Source organism: Somniosus microcephalus, unplaced genomic scaffold, assembly GCF_052327205.1.
Source record: "Somniosus microcephalus isolate GS21.2 unplaced genomic scaffold, FLI_Smic_1.0 unresolved_chr1, whole genome shotgun sequence".
Lineage (NCBI taxonomy): Eukaryota > Metazoa > Chordata > Chondrichthyes > Squaliformes > Somniosidae > Somniosus > Somniosus microcephalus.
Window position 1 is genome coordinate 46,518,537 of NW_028225179.1, and position 11,563 is coordinate 46,530,099.

Here is an 11,563-nt window from a genome sequence, read left to right on the forward strand (position 1 = left end):
TTATGCATAATGTAAATCGGTATCTTCCTGGCTCGGTAGTCAGTTTAAACTGTAAGCGATTATTTATGCAAAGGTTTGATGGGTTCAAGATTAAGTCTTTCCTGAGTTGATTTGATTCAAACATGAAGAATGCGTATTCTGTATTATCTAGTTGTCTGGCTTCAAAATAACAAGTCTCCCACAGGCCCAGGCATATCAGGTTTTTCAAAGCCTTTTTGAACTTGACCTGCTGTTTTGCAGGGTCCTGCTTTCAATCTTGCAGGTTTCTGCCACAAGGTCCAGAAGCCATTTCCTTTAGGGTACCCTTATTAATAACTTGTCCTTCAGGGTCCCTTTGTTAATAACTTTGGGGAATGTGGGAATTTTGAGAACCCTACAGTCACCGCCTGCCACCCCGAAAAAGTCCCATTTATTCCTGCTCTCTGTTTCCTGTCTGTTAACCAATTTTCAATCCATGCCAATATGTTAGCCCCAATCTCATGTGCTTTAATTTTGCACACTAACCTCTTATGTGAGACTTTATCAAAGGCTTTCTGAAAATCCAAATACACCACATCCACTGGAGTACTTTGTGCCAAACAGACCACAGCTCCAAATTAGACTTTGTGGGAAGCCACATCTTCCAAGAACCTTAGCAACAGTCTCGTCCCTCGGTGACGTGGCCGACAGCTTAAAAGGGTTGTGACAGATGTCAGCAGCACCTCATAAACCACCCTCCAGGTAAAGGCTCAGACCTAGGCCGGGAGGCACGGGGCCGGACAGAAAGGGAGCAGGATAAGCCAACTGGGAGTCGAAGGCGTGTCCAGGACTATCAACGCCAGGTAGGACCAACTTTCTACTTCAGCTCCCAAGGGTCAGAGGGGCGATGGAGGGAGGCCATTCGGCCCTCATCACCCATCCTTGAAAGATCCTACAGCCCCCCAAACCTCTACCCAATGGTCTCCCCTTCCCCTCTCCTCGCTCCGTTTCCCGTGTCCCTCGCTCCCTCCATCTCTCTGGGAAGATCTCCCTTCCCATCGGCCCCCAATTCCCCTCATCACCCTTTCCCAGCTCGGTGCCCCTCGTTGTCCAAACTGTCCCGGTTTAGCGTGAGGTGAGGTTCTGGAATTCGCTATCGCACCACATTGACTCTCACCCATCTGTCGATCTCTGTCTCTCTCTCTCTCTGTCTCTCTCTCTCTCTCTCTCTCTCTCTCTCTCTCTATCTCTGTCTCCCTCCCTCTCTCTCTCTCTCTGTCTCTATCTCGGTCTCTCTCTCCCTGTCTTTGTCTGTCTCTCCCTCACTACCTCATGCTCTCTCTCTGTCTGTCTCTCTCTCAATGTCTCTCTATCTATCTCGCGCTGAGTCTCTCTCTCTCTCTCTCACAATCTGTCTGTCTATCTGTCTCTCTCTCTGACTCTCTTTCTCTCTCAGTCTCTCTCTGTTTCTCTCTCTCTCTGTGTCTCCATCTCTCTCCCTTGCTCTCTGTCTGTCTCTCTCTGTCTGCCGGTTTCTCTCTGTCTCTCCATCTCTCTCTCTCTCTATATATATATATCTGTCTCTCTCTCTCTCTGTCTCTCTCTCTCTGTCTCTCTCTGTCTCTGCCTCTCCCTCTCTCTGTCTCTCTCTCTCTCTATCTCTATCTCTGTGTCTCTCTCTCTCTCTGTGTCTCTCTCTGTCTGTGTCTCTGTCTGTCTGTCTCTCTCTCTGTCTCCATCTATCTCTATCTCTGTCTCTATCGCTCTCTCTATCTCACTTTATTTCCCTGTCTCTCTCTGTCTGGCACTCTCGCCCTCTCTCTCTGTCTCTGTCTCTCTTTCAATTTTCAATTCAATTCAATTCAAATGCTTTATTGGCATGAAAGTTTACAGGGAACCATATTGCCAAAGCTTACATAACAAAAAGTACAGTTTTCCAACATTCTGTAGGTGTCAAACAATTTTGACCTTCGTTGGGTACATACAATATTAGTTTAAACAATATTAATTTAAACAGTCGTTGAACATCGTTGGGTACATTCAGTATTAATTTTTTAAACAGTCCTCAGGTTGTGACATGTTGTTACATATTTGGCACCAAGGTCTCTCTCTGTCTATCTATCACTTGTTCTGTCTCTCTCTCTCTCAATCTGTCTCTCTCCCTCTCTCTGTCTCTCTGGTTTTCTCTGACCTCAGCCTCTATCCATCTCTCTCTCTCTGTCCTTCAGTCTCTCTCTCTCTGTCTGTCTCTCTGTGTATCTGTCTCTTCCACTCTGTCTCTCTATCTTTCTCTCGCTGAGTATCTCTCTCTCTGTCTCTCTCTCTCTCTGTCTCTCTCTCACTCTCACTCTCTCTCTCACTCACTGCCTCTCTCTCTCTCTCTCTCTTTATCTCTCTCTCTGTATCTCTCTGTCCCTCTCTCTGTCTCTCTCTCTCTCTCTCCCTCTCTGTCTCTATCTCTGTCTCTCTCCCTGTAACTCTCTGTTTTCTCTCTCTCTGTCCCTCTCTCTCTCACTCTGTCTCTTGCTGAGTATCTCTCTCTCTCTCTCTGTCTGTCTCTGTCTGTCTCTCTATCTCTTTGTCTCTCCGTCTCTCTGCCTCCCTTTCTTTCCTCGTCTCTCTCTCTCTCTAGCACTCTCTCCATCGCTCTCACAGTCTTCCTCTCTCTCTGTCTCTCTGTCTCTCTCTCCCCCTCTCTCTCTCTCTGTCTCTCTGTCTCTCTCTCTCTATCTATCTCTTTCTTGCTCTGTCTCTCTCTGTCTGTCTCTCCCTCACTCTGTCTCTCTCTCCCTGTCTCTCTCTCTCTATCTCTGTCTCTCCCTCTCTCTCTCTGTCTCTCTCTCTCTATCTCTGTCTCTCCCTCTCTCTCTGTCTGTCTCTCTCACTCTCTGTCTCTCTCTCTCGGTCTCTCTCTGTTGTTATGTATTGTGTGTTCTATTGTGTGTTCTCCTCCCACCTGTGGTGGCGCTGTCACAGGAGATAAATGGTTGGGTGTTCTCTGTTAAGTTTAGCTCTCTTTTTTCGGAACTTTCCAGAACTTCCTTTCCTTCCAATAAAGCACTTCATGTTTGAATCTCTGAGTTCTGAGTCCTAAGTTGTGTCTAGGTAGAAAGGTACCGACACAACAAGTGGCAACGAGGAGTGGATGAATCTGCGTACGTTACGGCTGCAGTGAGTAAACAGAAAATTTAATTTGAAACGTGAGATGGCTACTATATTAGGAAACATCGGTGATTTTGATGAAAATTTGGAGCAATGGAGTGCATATATGGAACGTTTTGACTATTTTGTATTGGCGAATGCGGTGGCAAATGAAAAGGTCGTGCCTACCTTTTTGAGTGTAATCGGGCCGAAGACATTCAATTTACTTCGCAGCCTCGTGCAGCCAGATAAGCCAGGAACTAAAACATATAAGCAACTAGTGGAAATTCTTGGAGCACATATTTCACCAAAACCTCTGGTTATTGCTGAGAGATTTAGATTTCACAAACGGAATCAAGAGGAGGGGGAATCAGTGACGATGTTTATTGCTGCTTTAAAAAGGTTGTCGGAACACTGCCAGTTCAAGGAGGTGCTGAATGACACTATTAGAGACAGATTTGTGTGTGGTCTGCAAAATGCAGCCACACAGAAGCGCCTTCTTACCGAGGACAACCTTACTCTTGAAAAGGCCATTGAAGTTAGTGTCTCCATGGAGATGGCGGAAAAGGAGGCTCACCAGTTGAGTTCAACAGGGAGAGTTCACAAGGTGTCATCTGAGCCTAAAGGTGCGCGGAACGGCACATGTTACTGTTGTGGGAAAACGGGCCATCACGCTAATGACTGCTGGTGTACGGAGCTGGAATGCCGAAATTGTGGCAAAAAGGGTCACATTGAACGCGCCTGTAGAGGTAAAAAAAGAACAGACAGAGCTGGGAAGCATGGAAGCAAAATGTCTTGTAGGGGGTTTCTCTTGCTCGTTCTGGTCTCCTACCAGGCTTTGTGCAATAATTACCCTTGAGTGGTTCGACCCACTCTCCCCTACGGTTCTAGACCTTGGACTTAGGTGCAGGGAACTGTAGTGCAGAGAAAAACTCAATAGACCAGGTTGAATAGCACGAAATGGATGCTTTTATTATTAAACAGTTTGCAGCATTATAAAATACATGTCATAAGCACAGATTAAAGTAACTGCAAGCATGCACATATCTATAAACTTAACTCTATGGAAATGGGGAACACACGGCACATCGTAAAAGGGGAAACACATTACGATTACCCTTACCCCCTCCCCTAGACCTAACTAAGTTTCGACTTGAGGAACTCGGAATCATGCTCACCACTTTCAGATTCGCAAAAGAGGGGGTTCGCAGCCCTTTTGGCACAGCTTTCCGTCGTCACGTGGATTTGGAAACTTCTGGCGCAGCTTGTTTTTCTCTCAGGCGATGGAGCAGCAGATACAGTCCCGATGAGCGCTCGTCATGACTGAATCCGTTAAAAGTTGTTGAAGAACCGGATACACATGGGAAAGTCCATTACTGGAAAGCTGAGAATGGGATGTTGAGGCACGGGAGTGCTAGGCCCGGAATGTCCTTTTTCTCCGGCCTGGATCGTCGGTTTTCCTGAGGGTGTCTTCTTCTTCGGCCTGGGTCGTCGATGATCTCCCGACAAAAGTACCCGGGCCACCCTCGTCGTCTTCTCGTCGTGGCCGAGCCTTGCCTGGCCGAACATCGACCACGTCCCGAAACCGACGTGCTGTCTGAACCGGAGAGTCTGTCCCGGTGCGTTGAAGAAATGAAAGCCCGAGGTGAAGCTTCCTGAATCGAATCCGTATCGTATCCCTCCCGAAGCTTGAATCCTAGAAGAAGCGTACTGATGGACCTTTCAATCCACAGTTATACCTTTTTGGGACAGTCTTATCTCCCGCCAAATCATAGTCCTGTCTTTGTAATATTTTTGGCGGGCAGAAATCTCTGCAGGGGCGCTTTGTCTTGTAACGGGAGCCGGTGATAGCTTAACTGGCCTTCCTGGCCGATAATGTCTTTTACTTTGTCACCGTAACTCGGTTCGTATATTGATCGGTCTGGAGATTGCCCTTGATGGCTGTTAAACGGTCTTTCCTTTGTACAGTAAATGGGTTTAAGTGTTCATTTAATTGTCCGCCCATTTCTTGATGGGCCCCATCCTGTTACCCGAAACTGTCTTGTACTTAGAATCCAATTAATATGTATGCTCAGTTCCCTGAGTTTCGGTTTCCCGATACTGGCTTTCGCGGGCTTACTGTCCTCAATCCACAAGCCTGTCTGGCTTGCAGTAACAGAAATCAAATGGTCCCAGAAACTGATCACGAGGTCCGGCGGCCATTTTGGAGGCCCTTTTATCAAAGGTTTTTCTGTACAAGCTTTCTCTTGGTCAATAAACTGTCTTATTAACCCTGTTTTGTTGCGTGATTAAATTACGGAAAATTGTGATACTGATAGCTTGCTTAAAGTATCAATAATCCTTGGTGAGCAAATTTTCCCTGATTCCTCACATCCAAACATTCCTGGTAATTAACTATCTATGACCCTCACGACACATGCAGTTCCCATTTCAGAAAAATTACCTTGTGTAAACTGTTGGACAATCATAGGCAGTATTACCTTATACTATAACACATTCATTTATTCAGATGTGAAGGGGCCAATGCCCCTTGCACCACCTGCATACACCTTTTATTAATCAAACAAAACAAAACTTCACCAACGGCTATAACATTACAGTATTCACACACTTAAATCATGCAGTGGCTGAAGTCCAAAAATGGAGGGACGCTTTAACTTTTAATACTAGCCGCTTACACTGGGGTGTCCTCTTCCCCCACTCGTACATAGCGTTCTCTCCATTCTCCTGTGTTCTCGTGCCTCTGGAGGCGTTTGCCTCTCTTGCAATGCACGAACAGTAAATACATTACAATCAAAACCTGACACACTACTAGGATGTGGGATGCTATTCTAATCCAGGCCGGGATCTCTATATTAGTGAACAGGTCCCACCATGGTGGGGTGACTATGTCCAATATGTCTTTCCCTATCTCTAATGTCTTCTGCTCCAGTGTGTAAAAATGCTTCTGTGAAACTATAACGGCTTTTAAAATCTTGGTGAGGTGTTCGGGGAGAGGGGGAATGACATAACCAAAATTCGCGACGAATCGCTGGAAGTCCGTGAAATTCTCCTTTACAGTGAGGTGAACGGTGGAAGGTACAGGAATGGGGACAATCCGTTGTTGTGCCACTTGAACTTCAGCCCTGGGTTTAAAACAGAAGCTGCTGTCACTGACCGGACACCACCCGTGCTGTCCGTGGTGGCAGTGAGGCGCTGCAGTGGTAACACAGTATGTCCCACTTCCGATATATGCCACCTGCGGGGGCACATGGTCCTTTGCCATTGCCTCCATGGTGCAATTTATCAGCTTCGTGCGAGCGGCTCTGAACCCGCACTGTGGTTTCAAAAAGGCGTTCATGTGCTGGGGACACAGGATGATGTGTGCTCCCCGGCTACGACACCCCGAGAGGTCGGTGCCTGTCATCGTACGCACCCATCTGATGACATAAGGCGGGACCACTGCGTAACGAATGTGCGCACCCCCCTGAATGACTCCAATGTTCTCCACCCTGTATACCGGGGCGGGCTTTGCTGCGGGACCCAACACCGGCATCCTTACCACTATTCCCATGATAGTGTGGTTTGAGCGTCCGCAGTCCACTGGGACTGGGTATGCCTCTGCAGCTAGTCTGAGCTGGCACGGGCTTAATGCATTCTCAAAAGGGTGGAGCGCTTGCAAGTGCTTGTTGCTGATCCAGGACGGGACCAAACCTTGTTTTAAATCCTCCAGATTACTGCGGCCCTCGCCCAGTAACCACGCCCCGTATAGCACACAGGCCTCGTTCTGCGCAGCCTGATCGGACGCACTCCGATCCTCCTTAATGAGCGCATTTACCGTTCTAGCGTGTTTCTCCAGCTCAGCAATTATTTCCTTTAAGTGTAGTGTCATGGCTTGGTCCTCATGTAGCTCAGAACCCACTACCTTATTCTCGCTTGTCAGTATGTTCCTTAACTGGGCTTTTAAACCATTGATCTGTGTCTGCAGCTCCACGTTGTCTAGAGCGTTGACAACAGACGTTCCGGTGTTAAAAGCAGTGAATATGTCATTTACTGTACCCCTTCTTTGCCTTCCTACCCAATCCAAGACTTCCTGTGGTGTGGTGTACAATTTGGCCTTGTCGATGTCGGCAAAGTCAAACTCGTAAAATTGTCTGAACATTCGGGTTAACAGGACCTGGTACAATTGTTCCGTTTCCCTGGGACACCACTCCGGCAATCGTACCTCAGTGAGGTTTAAAATCACTGAGGCCACCACGTAGTGTACCCCTTGGTACAGCACCTGACCGGTGGGTACCAATACTAACCCGTTCCCGGGTCCCTTTGTGCTGGTGGGGCACCCTTCCTTCTGGGCTAGTGCTACTGGAATCGTGGGCAGGGGCTTGCGTGGGCGGGTGATGAGTTCAGTGGTGTTTACTGGAATCGGGGAGTATGGGGCTCCGCACGCCTGGGTGCTGACATTCCATCTCATCCCCTTTCCTTCATCTTGCCACTGCCTCTGGAAAAAGATGGTTACGCCCTTGGGGCAAACGTGCTTCGAACCCCACATACAGACATATATCCCTTCATCTGGTTCCCACCATTTGTCCCAACACACACGTAATTGTCCGTGAGTCCCCGTAATTGTCCGATGGGTATTGTTACCCAGTCGTTCCCACTCGATAGTAGAGTTCTTCATGTCCTTCCTCAGCTTTCGTAACCACCACCATCTACTTAACGGTACGTTCCCATTACACACCAAACAGATCCTCTTTCCCACGGTAACGCTGACTCTGGGTGCAAGGATCCTCACCCGAGGGCACATTAACGAAGTCTCTTGGTAGGCGAAACCGAAATTGCTGGAGTATTCCGTAGAATTCGTTCCCAGCCAACCTGGCCATCTCCCTTGGTGGAAGTAGGTGGCAGTTTCCTCAACCTCTCGCTTCCCCGTCCCATCCGTCGCGAAGGGGGCTGTGTCCCCGGAACATCCAAACACGATGACGTCCTTGGTGCGGCCCCTATAAGTCAGCCCGCACCCGATCGCCGCGAGTATCATGAGAATCCTCTCCATCGTATCTCTGGTTTCTGTAATCGATAAGATGATGTAGCCAGGCTCCCAATAGGTGCTGGCTTAATTAAACGGACGCTGGGGTCCCCTGACCCCGCTTCCAAACAACCACACATTCTGGGCAGACTCCGAAAACTACCTTTTAAACATCCCCATCATCTTAAACTTTACACACCTTAAACTATCATTACAATTACCTAACTTAACTTATCATTACCTAACACCTATGTACAGCGCCGCCCTCCTTCGGGCGGCCTACTTAATTCCTGTGAGGGCTGCAGCGTGCCGCTCCCTGTGGCGGGGCAGCACTGACCTTCGGCTTTGATCCCCCGCAGCCTGTCGCTGCTGAACGGGAATCGTGCCTTTCTCGGGCTGCTCTGTACCGAGGTTGGGGAAGATAGGGAGAACTTGGCCATTGCTTTCTGGGCTGGGACGTTCGAGTCGACCTACGAGGGGCTGCCTTGGGCGAGGCTCCCAGGGCTGATGGACCGGGGACCGGGACCTTCACCGTCGCAGCCTGTGGTTCCACCACAGGTGCCGGCTCCGGCTCCCCTCCCTCTGGCTCTGCCCCCCCGGGGCTGGGATCTGTGGCGTCCGACTCCACCTCACCTGTCCCTACAGGTAGTGAGTCTCCGCCCCCAATCCCTACCTCCCCTAAGCTTGAGTCGAGGGCGGGATCTTCGTCCTCTGACTCATCCTCCTCCGTGATCGGGTCAAGGGCGGGGTTGAACTGTTCGGGCTCTTCCTCGTCCGAATCCCAAATCAGAGGGAAGACCTCCCACTCCATTGGGATGACTCCTCCCTTCACGCAGGCTACTGTTCCAGCCTGTGTGGTCTGTGACTCTGTCGCAGGCTGAGGATTTTTGTCCTCAGACCTGGCCACTGTTGTTGGCCCTTGTGCACCCGACTTAAACAGTTTGCATCGCTTCATGCTAAGCCACCTTTTGTGTCGGGACACCTCTACTGTACGAGTGGCGCAGACCGGCGGATTTTGCACTGATTCCGGCTCATCCTCCTGGTCTACGGTTCTCTCGCCAGCGCATAGGGTTAGACCCAAGAATTTTACTTCTCGCCGGCCAACCCGCGCCTTCGTAGGGGTTTCCTTAACACTTTCTATCTCCCTCACACTCGCACCCTCTCCCCGGAGACAATGATTTCTCAGGTCCACGTGGATCCCGTGGGCTACCAAGAAATCAGACCCCAGGACTCCCGGTCCTCCTCCCTCTTCCCACTTCATCAGGATACACTTCCACGTGGTGCGGAGTGGCCCTAAACGAAGGGAGAGGGGAAGGGAATGTGCGCCAGCCTGTTCTTCGCCCGTGAAGCCCAACAGACGATATGGGACCCCGGTGGACAGGGGCGAGGTGGTGGGGTTATCTGCGTGGATTATGGTGCACGATGCTCCCGTGTCCAACAGATAAATTTCCTTCACCTCCTCTACCTCCATCTCTATGAGGGGTCGTCTCCATGCATCGTAGCGGAGCGGACACAGGTAGACGGGCTGCGCCGACTCTAGTCACTTGGGTACAGTGATCGGAGTTTCAGGAGCAGCAAGGCCGGTGGTGACAGCTATTTTCCCCTGCGAGGTCATCAGAGACCGCATTGTCTGTATGATTGACTCAATCGTATCGGGATGGATCGAAACATCGGCTCCCCTCTCCCGGATGGGTGTTTGAGCTGGGGCTGGGGAAGTTTTTCCCTTTAAATCCTTCCAGGGATTTTTACAGTCTCGGCGCCAATGACCCTTCTTTCCACACCCGAAACAACTGCTCTTGGCTTGGGGGGCGCGATTCCCCTCCTGATGCCATTCCTTTTTAGCAGGAGCTGCAGGCCTCGCCTCATGCACCTTTCCCTTTGAGGAAGGCACATCCCTACTCTTGTTGTTCCTGTAACTTATCGTGAGCTGATCAAGTACTACGTCTTCCGTGGAGTGGGGGTTAGTGGGGTCAAACCATGCTTTGGCCTGCTCCCTCACCGGTGGCAAGCAATTGGCGACCAGACACCGGAGCCAATGAGCCCTTTGGTCATCATTTAGCCCGTTCCGGTCCGGCCACCCCGGGCAGCTGCGCCGATACACTGGCCACAACCTTCCGGCGAAAACCCGTGGGGGTTCTCCCTCTAGCTGTACCGTCCTTTCCAATCGGAGGAACGGACTTCCGTCACCCTCCCCTATAATCTCCAGGATCTCGTCCCGTATCTCCTCGTACGTCTTTCGCCCTCTTTTGCTCTCGTCAGGGAGACACTGGAGGAGCGAGCTGTCCAGGGAGAACAGCAGCATTTTGGACTGTTCAACCCCGTCGCAGTCATTAACTGCTGCGGTCTGCTCCACGTCCCTAAAATGCACGGAGGGATCTCCTGACTCGGAGAGTTTTGGGATGTTACTGATCATTTCCCTTAGCTGTCGTGCGCTATGGGGCATATGGTCTGATTCACGAGGGGTCCGTCCTCGCCATCCTGGTCCGGACCGAGCCTCCGGTGTCGTGTGGGACACATCGGTACCGGTCCCGACTCTACTACCTGGTGTTGCTCTACCTCAAGAACCTCTGTGTCTGACTTCTCCGTTTCCTCCCCCGGAGTCCAAGACTCGGTATAGGCGGGAGGTGCTGAGGGCTCGGGGGTTGGTACCCTAACTGCCTCCTGTGGAATCGGTCTTTTGGATTCCTTGGCTAACAGTAACTGGCTCGCTGGCGGGTTTATGAGACACACCAAGCCGGTTGCCTTTGCTAGGGCTGTTCTCAGGTCCTCTAGCTCCCTGTGACAAGCGCTGTGATCGGTGTTCTCAGACCTATCCTCCATGGCCATCTTATAAGCTGCCCTAGCCCCCAAGATTCTTTCCTCCTGTGTCGCTATCTGCTTAGCTAGGCGGAAACACCTCTCTTTCATTCTACCTTCACTGGCCTTGGCCTCAATGACCTGACATTCCAAATACTCTATCCAGGTCTCATGGTGGTGAGTTGCGGATTGGCGCTCCTGATTCAGCGCGTTAAGCGATTGAATCAGTTTCTGACCTCCCGCAACCTTTTCCTCTACTTCTGTGAGCAGCCCTTTGATCTGGGCTGTCTGTGCTACAACGACCTGGTCCAAAAGCTGGACTTGCTTCTTGTAACACATCAGCCAGACCGCCTTTTCTACCGATTTCTTATGCTCTTTACTTTCTGTCCACTTGATGGCTGCGTCTAGCGGGCGCCTATCTCTCAATAGGTCAGATATCCACTGTTTTGTAAGGTTTACCTTCCCAAAAACATAATCCGCTATTCTCTCATCCATCACATTTCGCTTATTCAAACCTTGATCTAACACGCTACATTCCTGCTGCCAAGGTCCTGCCGCGGTCGCCATCTCTGTAGGGGGTTTCTCTTGCTCGTTTTGGTCTCCTACCAGGCTTGGTGCAATAATTACCCTTGAGTGGTTCGACCCACTCTCCCCTACGGTTCTAGA

General features: G+C 50.2%; 1 pseudogene across 1 annotated transcript in view; it reads left to right on the forward strand.

Annotated features, from left to right (window-relative positions):
* The first annotated feature begins 733 nt into the window (after positions 1 to 733).
* The window catches only part of LOC147094903 (perforin-1 pseudogene), a 17,025-nt pseudogene continuing 6,195 nt past the window's right edge, over positions 734 to 11,563 (forward strand). Inside the window, exon 1 of the transcript XR_015074628.1 lies at positions 734 to 821. The product of XR_015074628.1 is annotated as a perforin-1 pseudogene (transcript). The remainder of the gene's footprint in view (positions 822 to 11,563) is intronic.